Source organism: Eubalaena glacialis, chromosome 9 (genome assembly GCF_028564815.1).
Source record: "Eubalaena glacialis isolate mEubGla1 chromosome 9, mEubGla1.1.hap2.+ XY, whole genome shotgun sequence".
Taxonomy (NCBI): Eukaryota; Metazoa; Chordata; class Mammalia; order Artiodactyla; family Balaenidae; genus Eubalaena; species Eubalaena glacialis.
The window spans coordinates 81,630,976-81,648,785 of record NC_083724.1 but is presented as its reverse complement, the minus strand read 5'-3'; the positions used below and the strand labels follow the sequence as shown (position 1 = coordinate 81,648,785).

The 17,810-nt window shown below is 40.9% G+C and overlaps 1 protein-coding gene across 1 annotated transcript in view; it reads left to right on the top strand.

Moving 5' to 3' along the window:
- APTX (aprataxin) overlaps positions 1-17,379 on the top strand; it is a 99,314-nt gene extending 81,935 nt beyond the window's left edge. The window contains exon 9 of the mRNA XM_061199155.1: positions 17,360-17,379. The gene's annotated coding sequence lies outside the window, so the exon portion shown is untranslated. The remainder of the gene's footprint in view (positions 1-17,359) is intronic.
- Positions 17,380-17,810: the final 431 nt, after the last annotated feature.

Below are 17,810 nucleotides of genomic sequence, written 5' to 3'. Positions count from 1 at the left end.
ACGTGGGGGAGTTTCTTGCCTTTTGGGAGGTCTGAGTTCTTCTGCCAGCGTTCAGTGGGTGTTCTATAGGCGCAGTTCCACGTGTAGACTTATTTCTGATGTATCTATGGGGAGGAAGGTGATCTCCGCGTCTTACTCTTCCGCCATCTTCTCCTCTCCTGTAGATTTTTTGATGATGGCCATTCTGACTGGTGTGAGGCGATACCTCACTGTGGTTTTTTTTTTTTTTTAAAGGAACATTTATTTATTTATTTATTGGCTGTGTTGGCTCTGTGTTGCTGCGCGCGGGCTTTCTCTAGTTGCGGTGAGCAGGGGCTACTCTTCGTAGTGGTTCGTGGTCTTCTCATTGCAGTGGCTTCTCTTGTTGCGGAGCACGGGCTGTAGGCGTGCGGACTTCAGTAGTTGTGGCACGCGGGCTGTAGAGCGCAGGCTCAGTCGTTGTGGCTCATGGGCTTAGCTGCTCCATGGCATGTGGGATCTTTCCGGACCAGGGATCGAACCCAAGTCCCCTGCAGTGGCAGGCGGATTCTTAACTGCTGTGCCACCAGGGAAGTCCCTGTGATCAGTGATTTTTTTTTTTTTTTTTTTAAACATCTTTATTGAAGTATAATTGCTTTACAATGGTGTGCTAGCTTCTGCTTTACAACAAAGTGAATCAGTTACACATATACATATGTTGCCATATCTCTTCCCTCTTGCATCTCCCTCCCTCCCACCCTCCCTATCCCACCCCTCTAGGTGGTCACAAAGCACCGAGCTGATCTCCCTGTGCTATGCGGCTGCTTCCCACTAGTTATCTATTTTACATTTGGTAGTGTATATATGTCCATGACACTCTCTCACCCTGTCACATCTCACCCCTCCCCCTCCCCATATCCTCAAGTCCATTCTCTAGTAGGTCTGTGTCTTTATTCCCATCTTGCCACTAGGTTCTTCATGACCTCTTTTTTTTTTTTTCCCCTTAGATTCCATATATATGTGTTAGCATACTGTATTTGTTTTTCTCTTTCTGACTTACTTCACTCTGTATGACAGACTCTAACTCCATCCACCTCATTACAAACACCTCCATTTCATTTCTTTTTATGGCTGAGTAATATTCCATTGTATATATGTGCCACATCTTCTTTTTTTTTTTTTTTTATGATATAATGGGAAGAACGTCCTTTATTTTTAACTTGTTGGTCTCTGGTCAGCCTTTCTGGGCCTATTCCATATGTACAATATTAAAATAACAGGCAAAAGTGAAAGAACATTCTGAACCTAATTCACGTAGGATAACTCTGAATTGTAGCTGCTGGAGTTTTTGTTTGTTCATTTGTTAACTTTAGGGAGTCCAGAGACTCAGCTAGTGGTTATTTCCCCAGTTTCTGAAGGTGTAATTGGAATAGACATAGTTGACAAGGGGCAGAATTCCCACATTTGGTCTCTGACCCATGGGTGATGGCCACTATGGTAGGAAGGGCTAAGTAGATGCCCCTAAGGTTTCCATTCATATCAAGAGAGTAAATCAGAAACAGTACTGCATCCCTGGGAGGAGTGCAAAAATTAATGTTGCCATCAAAGACTTGAAAGAAGTCTGGGTGATGATATGTAGTGTAGGCCCTGACAGTTTTTTGTTTGTTTGTTTGTTTGTTTTTTGTAGTGCAAGTGCCTGATTTAAGCTTTGATTGCCAAGGCATCCTCTTCAAAGTCAGCTATCTTGAATAAACACAGTGCCAGCCGCAAGACTAGATAAAAAGCCAGGCTGTCCCTACTCCAGCCCACCAGCTCCTTTGTTAGAGATCTTGGTTGATTTCGATAACTGACCATCTGGGCTCCTGGTTTTCCTCTTCTTTTTTTTTTTTTTTTTTTTTTTTTTTTAAACATCTTTATTGAAGTATAATTGCTTTACAATGGTGTGCTAGCTTCTGCTTTACAACAAAGTGAATCAGTTACACATATACATATGTTGCCATATCTCTTCCCTCTTGCATCTCCCTCCCTCCCACCCTCCCTATCCCACCCCTCTAGGTGGTCACAAAGCACCGAGCTGATCTCCCTGTGCTATGCGGCTGCTTCCCACTAGTTATCTATTTTACATTTGGTAGTGTATATATGTCCATGACACTCTCTCACCCTGTCACATCTCACCCCTCCCCCTCCCCATATCCTCAAGTCCTTTCTCTAGTAGGTCTGTGTCTTTATTCCCATCTTGCCACTAGGTTCTTCATGACCTCTTTTTTTTTTTTTTTTCCCTTAGATTCCATATATATGTGTTAGCATACTGTATTTGTTTTTCTCTTTCTGACTTACTTCACTCTGTATGACAGACTCTAACTCCATCCACCTCATTACAAACACCTCCATTTCATTTCTTTTTATGGCTGAGTAATATTCCATTGTATATATGTGCCACATCTTCTTTATCCATTCATCCGATGATGGACACCTAGGTTGCTTCCATGTCCTGGCTATTGTAAACAGAGCTGCAATGAATATTTTGGTACATGACTCTTTCTGAATTATGGTTTTCTCAGGGTATATGCCCAGTAGTGGGATTGCTGGGTCATATGGTAGTTCTATTTTTAGTTTTTTAAGGAACCTCCATACTGTTCTCCATAGTGGCTGTATCAATTTACATTCCCACCAACAGTGCAAGAGTGTTCCCTTTTCTCCACACCCTCTCCAGCATTTATTGTTTCTAGATTTTTTGATGATGGCCATTCTGACCGGTGTGAGATGATACCTCATTGTAGTTTTGATTTGCATTTCTCTAATGATTAATGATGTTGAGCATTCTTTCATGTGTTTGTTGGCAATCTGTATATCTTCTTTGGAGAAATGTCTATTTAGGTCTTCTGCCCATTTTTGGATTGGGTTGTTTGTTTTTTTGTTATTGAGCTGCATGAGCTGCTTGTAAATCTTGGAGATTAATCCTTTGTCCGTTGCTTCATTTGCAAATATTTTCTCCCATTCTGAGGGTTGTCTTTTGGTCTTGTTTATGGTTTCCTTTGCTGTGCAAAAGCTTTTAAGTTTCATTAGGTCCCATTTGTTTATTTGTGTTTTTATTTCCATTTCTCTAGGACCTGGGTCAAAAAGGATCTTGCTGTGACTTATGTCATACAGTGTTCTGCCTATGTTTTCCTCTAAGAGTTTGATAGTGTCTGGCCTTATACTTAGGTCTTTAATCCATTTTGAGTTTATTTTTGTGTATGGTGTTAGGGAGTGTTCTAATTTCATACTTTTACATGTACCTGTCCAATTTTCCCAGCACCACTTATTGAAGAGGCTGTCTTTTCTCCACTGTATATGCTTGCCTCCTTTATCAAAGATAAGGTGACCATATGTGCGTGGGCTTATCTCTGGGCTTTCTATCCTGTTCCATTGATCTATATTTCTGTTTTTGTGCCAGTACCAAACTGTCTTGATTACTGTAGCTTTGTAATATAGTCTGAAGTCAGGGAGCCTGATTCCTCCAGCTCCATTTTTCGTTCTCAAGATTGCTTTGGCTATTCGGGGTCTTTTGTGTTTCCATACAAATTGTGAAATTTTTTGTTCTAGTTCTGTGAAAAATGCCAGTGGTAGTTTGATAAGGATTGCATTGAATCTGTAGATTGCTTTGGGTAACAGAGTCATTTTCACAATGTTGATTCTTCCAATCCAAGAACATGGTATATCTCTCCATCTATTTGTATCATCTTTAATTTCTTTCATCAGTGTCCTATAATTTTCTGCATACAGGTCTTTTGTCTCCTTAGGTAGGTTTATTCCTAGGTATTTTATTCTTTTTGTTGCAATGGTAAACGGGAGTGTTTTCTTAATTTCACTTTCAGATTTTTCATCATTAGTATACAGGAATGCAAGAGATTTCTGTGCATTAATTTTGTATCCTGCTACTTTACCAAATTCATTGATTAGCTCTAGTAGTTTTCTGGTAGCATCTTTTGGATTCTCTATGTATAGTATCATGTCATCTGCAAACAGTGACAGCTTTACTTCTTCTTTTCCGATTTGGATTCCTTTTATTTCTTTTTCGTCTCTGATTGCTGTGGCTAACACTTCCAAAACTATGTTGAATAATAGTGGTGAGAGTGGGCAACCTTGTCTTGTTCCTGATCTTAGTGGAAATGGTTTCAGTTTTTCACCATTGAGGACAATGTTGGCTGTGGGTTTGTCATATACGGCCTTTATTATGTTGAGGAAAGTTCCCTCTATGCCTACTTTCTGCAGGACTTTTATCATAAATGGGTGTTGAATTTTGTCGAAAGCTTTCTCTGCATCTATTGAGATGATCATATGGTTTTTCTCCTTCAATTTGTTAATATGATGTATCACGTTGATTGATTTGCATATATTGAAGAATCCTTGCATTCCTGGAATAAACCCCACTTGATCATGGTGTATGATCCTTTTAATGTGCTGTTGGATTCTGTTTGCTAGTATTTTGTTGAGGATTTTTGCATCTATGTTCATCAGTGATATTGGCCTGTAGTTTTCTTTCTTTGTGACATCTTTGCCTGGTTTTGGTATCAGGGTGATGGTGGCCTCGTAGAATGAGTTGGGGAGTGTTCCTCCCTCTGCAATATTTTGGAAGAGTTTGAGAAGGATAGGTGTTAGCTCTTCTCTAAATGTTTGATAGAATTCGCCTGTGAAGCCATCTGGTCCTGGGCTTTTGTGTGTTGGAAGATTTTTAATCACAGTTTCAATTTCAGTGCTTGTGATTGGTCTGTTCATATTTTCTATTTCTTCCTGGTTCAGTCTCGGCAGGTTGCGCATTTCTAAGAATCTGTCCATTTCTTCCAGGTTGTCCATTTTATTAGCATAGTGTTGCTTGTAGTAATCTCTCATGATCGTTTGTATTTCTGCAGTGTCAGTGGTTACTTCTCCTTTTTCATTTCTAATTCTATTAATTTGAGTCTTCTCCTTTTTTCTCTTGATGAGTCTGGCTAATGGTTTATCAATTTTGTTTATCTTCTCAAAGAACCAGCTTTTAGTTTCATTGATTTTTGCTATTGTTTCCTTCATTTCTTTTTCATTTATTTCTGATCTGATCTTTATGATTTCTTTCCTTCTGCTAGCTTTGGGGTTTTTTTGTTCTTCTTTCTCTAATTGCTTTAGGTGCAAGGTTAGGTTGTTTATTCGAGATGTTTCCTGTTTCTTGATGTAGGCTTGTATTGCTATAAACTTCCCTCTTAGCACTGCTTTTGCTGCATCCCATAGGTTTTGGGTCGTCGTGTCTCCATTGTCATTTGTTTCTAGGTATTTTTTGATTTCCCCTTTGATTTCTTCAGTGATCACTTCGTTATTAAGTAGTGTATTGTGTAGCCTCCATGTGTTTGTATTTTTTACAGATCTTTTCCTGTAATTGATATCTAGTCTCATAGCGTTGTGGTCGGAAAAGATACTTGATACGATTTCAATTTTTTTAAATTTACCAAGGCTTGATTTGTGACCCAAGATATGATCTATCCTGGAGAATGTTCCATGAGCACTTGAGAAAAATGTGTATTCTGTTGTTTTTGGGTGGAATGTCCTATAAATATCAATTAAGTCCATCTTGTTTAATGTATCATTTAAAGCTTGTGTTTCCTTATTTATTTTCATTTTGGATGATCTGTCCATTGGTGAAAGTGGGGTGTTAAAGTCCCCTACTATGATTGTGTTACTGTCGATTTCCCCTTTTATGGCTGTTAGTATTTGCCTTATGTATTGAGGTGCTCCTATGTTGGGTGCATAAATATTTACAATTGTTATACCTTCCTCTTGGATCGATCCCTTGATCATTATATAGTGTCCGTCTTTGTCTCTTGTAATTGTCTTTATTTTAAAGTCTATTTTGTCTGATATAAGAATTGCTACTCCAGCTTTCTTTTGATTTCCATTTGCATGGAATATCTTTTTCCATCCCCTCACTTTCAGTCTGTATGTGTCTCTAGGTCTGAAGTGGGTCTCTTGTAGACAGCATATATATGGGTCTTGTTTTTGTATCCATTCAGCCAGTCTGTGTCTTTTGGTTGGAGCATTTAATCCATTTACATTTAAGGTAATTATCGATATGTATGTTCCTATTCCCATTTTCTTAAATGTTTTGGGTTTGTTATTGTAGGTGTTTTCCTTCTCTTGTGTTTCTTGCCTAGAGAAGTTCCTTTAGCATTTGTTGTAAAGCTGGTTTGGTGGTGCTGAACTCTCTCAGCTTTTGCTTGTCTGTAAACGTTTTAATTTCTCCATCAAATCTGAATGAGATCCTTGCTGGGTAGAGTAATCTTGGTTGTAGGTTTTTCTCCTTCATCACTTTAAGTATACCCTGCCACTCCCTTCTGGCTTGCAGCGTTTCTGCTGAAAGATCAGCTGTTAACCTTATGGGGATGCCCTTGTGTGTTATCTGTTGTTTTTCCCTTGCTGCTTTTAATATGTTTTCTTTATATTTAATTTTTGATAGTTTGATTAATATGTGTCTTGGTGTGTTTCTCCTTGGATTTATCCTGTATGGGACTCTCTGTGCTTCCAGGACTTGATTAACTATTTCCTTTCCCATATTAGGGAAGTTTTCAACTATAATCTCTTCAAATATTTTATCAGTCCCTTTCTTTTTCTCTTCTTCTTCTGGGACCCCTATAATTCGAATGTTGGTGCGTTTAATGTTGTCCCAGATGTCTCTGAGACTGTCCTCAGTTCTTTTCATTCTTTTTTCTTTATTCTGGTCTGCAGTAGTTATTTCCACCATTTTATCTTCCAGGTCACTTATCCGTTCTTCTGCCTCAGTTATTCTGCTATTGATCCCATCTAGAGTATTTTTAATTTCATTTATTGTGCTTGTCATCGTTTCTTGGTTCCTCTTTAGTTCTTCTACGTCCTTGTTAAATGTTTCTTGCATTTTGACTATTCTATTTCCAAGACTTTGGATCATCCTTACTATCATTATTCTGAATTCTTTTTCAGGTAGACTACCTATTTCCTCTTCATTTGTTAGGTCTGGTGTGTTTTGACCCTGCTCCTTCATCTGCTGTGTGTTTTTCTGTCTTCTCATTTTGCTTATCTTACTGTGTTTGGGGTCTCCTTTTCACAGGCTGCAGGTTCGTAGTTCCCGTTGTTTTTGGTATCTGTCCCCAGTGGCTAAGGTTGGTTCAGTGGGTTGTGTAGGTTTCCTGGTGGAGGGAACTAGTGCCTGTGTTCTGGTGGATGAGGCTGGATGTTGTCTTTCTGGTGGGTTCGTCCACGTCTGGTGGTGTGTTTTGGGGTGTCTGTGGCCTTATTATGATTTTAGGCAGCCTCTCTGTTAATGGATGGGGCTGTGTTCCTGTCTTGCTAGTTGTTTGGCATAGGGTGTCCAGCACTGTAGCTTGCTGGTCGTTGAGTGAAGCTGGGTCTTGATGTTGAGATGGAGATCTGTGAGAGATTTTCGCCGTTTGGTATTACGTGGAGCTGGGAGGTCTCTTGTGGACCAGTGTCCTGAAGTTGGCTCTCCCACCTCAGAGGCACAGCCCTGATGCCTGGCTGGAGCACCAAGAGCCTTTCATCCACACAGCTCAGAATAAAAGGGAGAAAAAATGGAAAGAAAGAAAAAAAGAGGATAAAATAAAATAAAATAAAGCAATTATAATAAAAAATAAGAAAAAAAAATTATTAAGAGTAAATTTATTAAGAAAAAAAATTTTTTTTAATTTTTAAAAATAGATTTATTAATTTTTTATATTAAAAATAAGAAAAAAATTATTTAGAAAAAATTTATTAAGAAAAAAAATTTTTTAATTTTTTAAAATAAAAAATATGAAAAAACTTATTAAAAATTTTTTTAAAAATAGAAAATAAGGAAAAAATTATTAAGAAAACATTTATTAGGGAAAAAAAAATTTTTTTAAGCCAAAAAAAAAAAAAAAAAAAAAGAAAAAACGGACGGACCTAACCCTAGGACTAACGGTGAGAGCAAAGCTATACAGACAAAATCTCACCCAGAAGCATACACATCTACACTCACAAAAAAAAGGAAAAGGGGAAAAGTTAATATAGCCTGCTCCCAAAGTCCATCTCCTAAATTTGGGATGATTCGTTGTCTATTCAGGTATTCAACAGATGCAGGCACATCAAGTTGTTTGTGGAGCTTTAATCCGCTGCTTCTGAGGCTGCTGGGAGAGATTTCCCTTTCTCTTCTTTGTTCGTACAGCTCCCGGGCTTCAGCTTTGGATTTGGACCCGCCTCTGCATGTAGGTCCCCTGAGGGCGTCTGTTCCCCGCCCAGACAGAACGGGGTTAAAGGAGCAGCTGATTCGGGGGCTCTGGCTCAGTCAGGCCGGGGGGAGGGAGCGGTATGGAGGAGGCGGGGCGAGCCTGCGGCGGCAGAAGCCGGCGTGACGTTGCAGCAGCCTGAGGCGCGCCGTGCGCTCTCCCGGGGAAGTTGTCCCCGGATTACGGGAGCCTGGCCGTGGCGGGCTGCACAGGCTCCCGGGAGGGGCGGTGTGGAGAATGACCTGTGCTCGCCCACAGGCTGTTTGGTGGCGGCAGCAGCAGCCTTAGCGTCTCATGCCCGTCTCTGGGGTCCGCGCTGATAGCCGCGGCTCGTGCCCGTCTCTGGAGCTCGTTTAGGCGGCGCTCTGAATCCCCTCTCCTTGCGCGCCGCGAAACAAAGAGGCAAGAAAAATTCTCTTGCCTCTTTGGCAGCTGCAGTCTTTTTCCCGGACTCCCTCCCGGCTAGCACCGAAGCCCGAGCCCCAGCTCCCAGGCCCCGCCCGCCCTGGCGGCTGAGCAGACAAGCCTCTTGGGCTGGTGAGTGCTGGTCGGCACCGCTCCTCTGTGCGGGAATCTCCGCTTTGCCCTCCGCACCAATGTGGCTGCGCTCTCCTCCGTGGCTCCGAAGCTTCCCCCCTCTGCTACCCGCAGTCTCTGCCCACGAAGGGGCTTCCTAGTGTGTGGAAACCTTTCCTCCTTCACAGCTCCCTCCCACTGGTGCAGGTCCCGTCCCTATTCTTTTGTCTCTGTTATTTCTTTTTTCTTTTGCCCTACCCAAGTACGTGGGGATTTTCTTGCCTTTTGGGAGGTCTGACGTCTTCTGCCAGCGTTCAGTGGGTGTTCTGTAGGAGCAGTTCCACGTGTAGATGTATTTCTCATGTATCTGTGGGGAGGAAGGTGATCTCCGCGTCTTACTCTTCCGCCATCTTGCCCCTCCCCATCAGTGATCTTTGATGTTACTATTGTAGTTGTTTTGGGGTGTCACACAGCATGCCCTTGTAAGATGATTAAGTTAATTGATAAATGTGTGTGTTCTGACTGCTCCACTGATGGGCCATTCCCACATCTCTCTCCTTTTCCTCAGGTCTCCCTATTCCCTGAGACATAACAATATTGAAATTAGGCTAATTAAAACCCTACAATGGCATCTAAGTGTTCAAGTGAAAGGAAGTCATACTTCAAGTGTCTCATTTTAATCAAAACCTGGAAATGATTAAACTTAGTGAGGAAGGTTGTCAAGAGCCAAGATAGATTGAAAGCTAAGCCTCTTGCACCAATCAGTTAGCCAAGTTGTGGATGCAAAGGAAGAATTCTTGAAGGAAATTAAAAGTGCTACTCCAGTGGACACATGACTGATAAAGTGAAATAGCTTACTTGCTGATATGGAGAAAGTTTTAGTGATCTGGATAGAAGATCAAACTAGCCACAACATTCCTAAACCAAAGCCAAATCCAGAGCAAGGCCCTAACTCTCTTCAAGGCTGAGAGAGGTGAGGAAGCTGCAGAAGAAATGTTGGAAACTAGCAGAGGTTGGTTCATGAGGTTTAAGGAAAGAAGCCATCTGCACAATATGACAGTGCAAGGTGAAGCATCAAGTGCTGATGTAGAAGCTGCAGCAAGTTATCCAGAAGATACATAAGAATTAATGAAGGTGGCTACACTAATCAGATTTTCATTGTAGATGAAGTAGCCTTCTATTGGAAGGAAAATGCCATCTAGGACTTTCATATCTAGAGAGGAGAAGTCAATGCCTGGCTTCAAAGCTTCAAAGGACAGACTGACTCTCTTGTTAGGGGCTAATGTAGCTGGTGACTCTAAGTTGAAGCCAGTGCTCATTTACTATTCCAAAAATCCTAGGACCCTTAAGAATTATGCTCAGTCTACTCTGCCTGTTCTCTATAAGTGAAAAAACAAAACGTGGATGCCAGCACATCTGTTTACAACATGGTTTACTGAATATATTAAGCCCACTGTTAAGCCCTACTACTTAGAAAAAAAGATTTCTTTCAAAATATTACTGCTTGTGTAATGTACCTGGTCACCCAAAGGCTCTGATAGAGATGTACAATGAGATCAATGAGATTCATGTTGTTTTCATGCCTGCTAACACAACATCCATTCTTCATCCTATGGATCAGGAGTAATTTTGACTTTCAAGTCTTATTATTTAAGAAATACATTTCATAAGACTATAGCTGCCATAAACAGTGATTCCTCTAATGGGTCTGGGCAAAGTAAATTGAAAATTCCTGGAACGGCTTCACTATTCTAGATGCCATTAAGAACAATTGTGATTCATGGGAAGAGGTCAAAAATATCAACATTAACAGGAGCTTGGAAGAAGTTTCCAACTCTCATGGATGACTTTGAGGTGTTCAAGACTGCAGTGGAGGAAGTAACCGCAGATGTGGTAGAAATAGCAAGAGAACTAGAATTAGAAGTGGAGCCTGAAGATGTGACTGAAAAGCTTTAACAGATGAGGACTGCTTCTAATGGATGAGCAGAGAGTGGTTTCTTGAGATAGAATCTACTCCTGGTGAAGATGCTGTGAAGATTGTTGAAGTAACAACAAAGAATTTAGAATATTACATAAACTTAGTTGATAAAGTAGCAGCAGGGTTTGAGACGATTGACTCCAATTTTGAAAGAAGTTCTACTGTAGGTAAAATGCTATCAAACAGCATTGCATGCTACAGAGAAATCATTCATGAAAGGAAGAGTCAAGCAATGTGGCAAACTTCACTGTTGTCTTATTTTTAAAAATTGCCAAAGCCACCCCACCCTTTAGCAACTTGCACCCTGATCAGTCAGCAGCCATCAACATCAGGGCAAGACCTTCCACCAGGAGAAAGATTATGACTAAGTGAAGGCTTAGGTGATGATTAGCATTTTTTAGCAATAAAGCATTTTAAAATTAAGATATGTACATTGTTTTTTAAGACATAATGCTATTACCCTCTTAATAGACTGTAGTATAGCGTAAACATAGCTTTTATATGCACTGGAAAACCAAAAAATTCATGTGGCTCACTTTATTGTGATACTTGCTCTATTGCGGTGGTCTGGAACTGAACCCACAATATCTCTGAGGTCTGCCTATAGTTAAACCTTTTTACTGATAGGGATGCACCATCAAAAAAATTGAGATCACTGTCCCATACATATAACTGCGTCTCAATCCCAGAATCCCAAGAAAGAGAAGATAATTGCTTTAGTTGGGTCAGTCTTCCATTTCTGATCCAATCAGCTATGGCCCAGGGAGGAGGGTGGCATAATACAGTCATCCTGAATATCTGAGTGTTCATGATTCCAGTCACAACAATTACATGATTTCATGGGGAAGCAACATTTATCATCACATGAAAATATTCTTCTACTTGTAAATTTGCCTCCTCTCAAATATCTATCCTGCTTCATGCCAGCACCTGCCTCTCCACTTATCAACATATTTTCCCAGTTTCACTGATGACTATTGTAACCTTTGACAGTATACATGCAAACTCATTTTAAATAGGTTGTGAAGTGAAATTGTCACTCCTGCAAACGTTTTAGGATTTCATAAAATTGAAGAAAATGATGTTGGAATATTGCTCAAATCACACATAAATGAGGTTTGGGAAAATCAGATAAGGTAACAATTGAAGAGAAAACCAATAAGGGTTATAGCGTGATAGGTTTTCAAAGCAAATGATTTGAATATAGAAGGATATTGACCCTGGTAAATTAATATGTCCCTGAGTATTTTTTTTTTTTTTTTTTTTTTTTGCAGAAATGACCCTGTTTATTTTGCAAATAAATCACGGTCTCATATTTTAAGAGCTTTTGTGACAGCAAAACACATCCCCACAATCCGTACACATACACTTCAATGCATGTCCCACCCCCCTACCCCCCAACTGCTGAAGCTTGTCATTCAGTGTTGACAATCCAAACAACATTCTTCTTTCTTTAAAGAACAGCAACCAGCAGTCCTGCTCAAGAGGGGGCCGGTGCACAAGACCACCAGCTACAAAGGGAAGGTGATGTGGGCGCGGCATGTGGCCACCAGAATCCTAGGAAGCAGACATTATGAATGTTTTGGAGGATGAGATGTCGTATCGATTGGGAGATGTGCTGTGTGTGCTGGAACAAAGAGGGGGAACTCTCTCGTGAAAAATAGCCTTCTGCAAGAGGGAGTGGGGAGGGGGGTCCAGGAGGTAGCAATTAGGGCGCTGGCCCTACTTTGTTCCCTTGGCTGCAACAAAGGAGGGAAGAAGGGGAAATGACCCTGTTTATGATCTTACTACAAAAATTGACCATGAAGTAAAGGATATTATATAATGCTATTATACTCTTTTGTTTAAAATTTGTCCCCTAACATAAATATTTGAGTTGTTGAAAGACTTAGTACATAATTGTGCCAATTAGAACCTAATTAAAAAGTAAGATAAAACAAACATATTTTCTTAAATTTTAATTTCATTTATTAAAGATAAAGACCTAATCAAATGTTTTCCCCTAGCTGTTTACTAGGGGATTTTGTTCCCTATTGAGGATCTGATGCTCAGTTTACTGGTTTTGGGCTGACCCTCCTGAGAGCTGTGGGTGGGAAGTGGTGTTCTGTACACAAACCTTTGCACCTTCTTTGACTAATTCCTGATCATTTAACTCTTCAAACCTGATACAGTTTGAACCCTAATCCTTCAGGGTCTTTCTCGGTGTCTAATTTGTTGATGTGAAAAATTAATTTGAGCCAAGGTGCTTGTAAAATACAATATAGCTCAAAAGGTTATTCTTTCTTCAAAATACCTTCATTTGAATAGCAGCCCTCAGTGCCTAAAACCAAGAGGTAAAAATAGTAGAGGTTTGGAGGTTGAGAGAGATGATTATAGGCAGGGGGGCCTTTTCTGCCACATGCCACCGGGAAGTGCCTTGTCTTCACCCTTTGCAGAAGGCCAGCTCTGCTGTTAGTTTGTCTCTGCACCATCAACTCCAATACTACATGTGCCCCTGGGGTGGGATCTTTGCACACTCTTCCCCACATTGACATTTTGGCCCTAACCCTCCCACAGAGAAGGTATGGCAAATACAAATAGATTTCTTTGTCCTAGATTATGCCATGGCAGTGAATATTCCTGTACCACATCAGGGAATTCGTTTATCACCATTTAGCTTTTGACTGTTTACTATGAGTTCTCATGACCCCCAACAGGTCCCAGTGTGTACCTTATGTATATGCCTATGAATGACTGTGCATGTAAGATTAGTAGCAATATCTTGGTGCACATAAAATGGATCATTTTTCCTACTTCTTATGCTAAATACAATTGATTTCATTAAATGGAGTCTTGTTTTCATTAGAGAGCACTGAGTTATGAAATTGTCGAGCATCGTGCTCTAGATACAAAGAATATTTCAGATTTGGTCATTCATTCTTTAAAAAATACCTGGAGTAGACATTTCTGTATAGCTCAAACTTAGGGAAGATATTATCATTTTTTCCCTCTGTCACTTCCAACACCATGTGCTTTTATACCTGCTGTACTGTCAGAGAAATTTGAGCAACTTTCAGAGTTAGGAGCTTCGGGGACAATTCTGTTAGAAAAAAACCCAGGGGGAAACAGTAAGGGCTAAAGACCCTTACTTTAGCCAATACACACAAGAACATGAGGAAGTAAATGTTTGCTGTGGTTTTATTAGACGCTCGTTAGCTGCACCCCTGAGCCCCAAGGTCCCTATAGGAATGAGGTGTGCCTCATCAACATGAAATCTTTTTAAAGTCTGTGCTCTCATGGGGCAGACTCAGAGTGCTATTGTGTTTAAAATAATACAGTCCAGCTTTTTTTTTTTTTTTTTTTTGGCTGCTCTGGGTCTTCGTTGTGGCGCGTGGGTTCTTCTTCTTTGCGGTGTGCGGGCTTCTCTAGGTGTGGCGCTCAGGCTTCTCTAGTTGTGGCGCACATACAGTCCAGCATTTAAAAAGTAATTTCCAAAGGTCTTAGCCCTTAACTCCCCTTTCCTGAACTCTGCAAGGGGAGATAAGGAGACCACAGTCATATATCTTTGACATCTCCTTTTCTCTTCCATCCATTTCCCTTACACTGAAGCAGCTCCCCCCATCTCTCTCACCCCAGTCGCCCTCCAACAAACACCTGTATCCCACCAGCTCTTGCCCCTGTGCCTCTTGTCATCCTCACCAGCTCCTTTCCTCTGGATTACAAGACCCAAAAGAGCTTATTTAGCAAAGCAGGACCATCCCAGGCTGGGAGGTGGAGTGAGGAGGGTCAAGATGGAATTCACTTAAGCATGGAAGGAAGAGAAAGGCTGGAAACCAACATACATGAACTAGTTCCCTCTTATCAGGTACTTCATGTGCACCCCTTAGAGATTCACTCTCAGGGTGTCGAATCTTGGGTTTTGTTGTGGTGACTGGGAAAAGCAGGAATGAATGGCAGCTTTCAGACCCTCACCCAGGTCCGCCTTTGGGATGCTATTGCTCCTGCTATGTGACTGTGGGTTGAAAGCTGTTGCTCTGGGACACGTGTTTCAGTAACTGGCTCTGGCTGCCTGCCAGTCTGCTCCTGACATGCCTTTGTCATGGCCTTTCCCACTGGCACTAGGGGATGTCCCCTCTAGATGGTACTTTTGGGATGGCTATCTTTCTTTTCCACTCCTCTGATGCCCTCTTCTGGAGTGGGTCTTGAGTTTGCATATTCAGTTGGTAATTTAGGTGCAAAGTCTATTTTATGACAGTGTGAGGCAATTCAGGGACACCAGTACACATGGGTAAACTAAATTAGAGCTACAGAGCTTCACTAACTAGTCCATCGCTTTTACAGCCCCTGCTTTGTGTCATCCCCAGGGCTGCCTTTAAGCCCAACCCTGACCTCACTTTAGGTGCAGCTTCTCAGGTGGATTTTAATGTTTTCTTTGCTTCCTCCTTCCCCAGCTTCTTGGTCAAGTCTTCCTTTTATTAGTCTTCTCTTCAAAGGGCAGGGGAATTGCCCTTTGTCTGCTGTTTCTTGATCTCAATTTTTTTCTTTCTTTAAACAAAACGTTTTCTCATTATATGTGGAAGTCAAAGATACATACTCACTATAGAAATTAGGAAAATACAAAAAAGTGTGAAGACAAACCATCTATAATCATCCGTAATCCTAGAAAAAACCACAGGCAAAATCTGGTGAATTTTCTTTGCTTTTACATAATTGCAAATATTCTGTATATTCAGATCTGTAGTCTGTCTATTCTCCTCATCTTTTCTTCTGATTTACTCTATATGAAGTCCTACCAAAGTCATGATGCTGTCACTGCATTGTTATTTGCATGTGCATGTGCATGTGTGTGAGTACACATACACATACACACCCACACACACCCACACACACACACTGTAACTGGTGTCTTTGGTTCAGGTGCTGAACTCCTGGCCATTCTACAACCTGGTTCACAACACTCTACATTTTGGCCTCCTTTTACTAAACAGTTACTTTTTTCTTACATGTTGTGTGCCCCCTTCTTGACTTTTAGGTATATATATGGATTCTGGTTGATTAAAGAAATTATTATAAGATGTCTAAAGCCTAACTTTTTTTTTTTTTTTAAACTTTGGGTTTATTTATTTATTTATTTTTGGCTGTGTTGGGTCTTTGTTTCTGTGCGAGGGCTTTCTCTAGTTGCGGCGAGCGGGGGCCACTCTTCATCGCGGTGCGCGGGCCTCTCACTATCGCGGCCTCTCTTGTTGCGGAGCACAGGCTCCAGACGCGCAGGCTCAGTAGTTGTGGCTCACGGGCCTAGTTGCTCCGTGGCATGTGGGATCTTCCCAGACCAGGGCTCGAACCCGTGTCCCCTGCATTGGCAGGCAGATTCTCAACCACTGCGCCACCAGGGAAGCCCTAAAGCCTAACTTTAAACTGGGTAACAGGTAATACTATGAACACATAGAGGGAGTCCCACTTTTTCATAATTGCCTATTGACCTGTGGCATTTGGAACCTCAGTCTCCATGCTCCTCAGCCTAAGCTCAATTGCTTATTCCCAGGAGTCTGCAGCCTCCATCAATTGTTAGGAAACAAGGTCTGAGCACCCAAGGAGAGTTTCCTGTTATTCTCTTGTAAAGTGATGACAAGGAGATTTGATAAAAGCTGAATGAATTTTTAGTCGAGGATGTTCTGTTCTTAAGCTACAATTGTTGTTTTCCCTTTAACTCTAGAAGTGATTCTACCAAACAAAAGAAACTTTAATCTTCATATGTGTATTATTATTTTATTTTAAAAATTCTCCTTTAAATGTGTAATTTAAAAAAGACTTATGCATCATTAAAGGCAATTTTCTTTTGTCTTGGGACTGGTTATATATGAATGTCAGAGGGGGAAGATTCACTTTAAAAGTGAACCTTCTGGGATGCATTTATTCTACAAAGTGAGATACACCTTGCAGTAAATATAGAGAAGACCATGAAATAGCCAATTTAAAAATAATTTAAAATTTAAAAATGCTAAATCAAACTCTTGGTTGTTAAGGTGTGTTACCTAAATGATGTATATTTGATCTTCAAAATTTAACATCACTGAAGGTAGCATAAGAGAGTAAGGATTAGATGGTGTTTTGGAGGGATTTAAGTTAGACATTAGAAGCTTTGCAAAATTCGGAGAAACCAGTATCTGTGATCATAGACAAGAGAGGCCTTATCTTGCGATCTGTTAATAAGAGAGCAATCTGTCTCCTTGTATTACCCTTCAAGGAATTAACATCGTGATTCAGGAATGCCTCTTTCCAATCAGTCATATGCCCTGCAGGTGACTATGAGTCTTGGTTTTGAGTATTTTGTCTGGATAAGGAATGTTGTTATAAGATTAATAGAAAATAAATATGGTTTCATAAGCTACGTTTTTCTTGCTGTCATGTATGCTCCAATAAGCTAAATTAACCTTCAACTTAATTCCAGTGGAAAGATCAGATTCAACATGCACTGCACTGAATAGCCATAGGGTGTTTATTGTCTGTCATATTTTCTTCCTTTGCACTAGAACTGCAACTTGACGTGACTGATGGATGTATGCTAGAGGTACCCATAGAGCAGATATCCCAGGGCAACAGTGCACGAACTAGAATGGGAATCAGGTAGAACGGGTGGAAGGAACCTTGGCTGTACTGATTCCTTGCTTTACTGCTATTCCAGGTGGTGTTGGTCCACGAGAGTATACCTTTCTTATTGCCTGTATCAGAATCGGAATGATGCTCTGGAAGCCAAAACTACCGTGCTACCAGCAGTGGGTAAGGATGCAGAATGTCTGTTCAGCAGGTCAGAAGGTAACTCTAAGCTCTGTGAGGACAGGGCCCAGGTAGGCCTTGTTTTTTGCTGTACGCTGAGTACCTAGCGTAGTTCTTATCTAGTATAGGAACCCAATGAGTGTACTGTGGAATTACTAAAGGGAGTTTATTGCTCCATGGCCACACTTGTCCCCCTCCTCAAGGGTTCTGGCTGAGTCTCTACATAGAAACTCTAGAGATCTCTGCATTAGAGCATCCAGAGTCTTTGTCTGGACAACCAGAGGTATGGCTCTGCAGCCCTGGCTGGGTTCTGGGGCCAAGGCTGGCTTTGGGAGTACAGACAAAGGACTTCTGCAGAC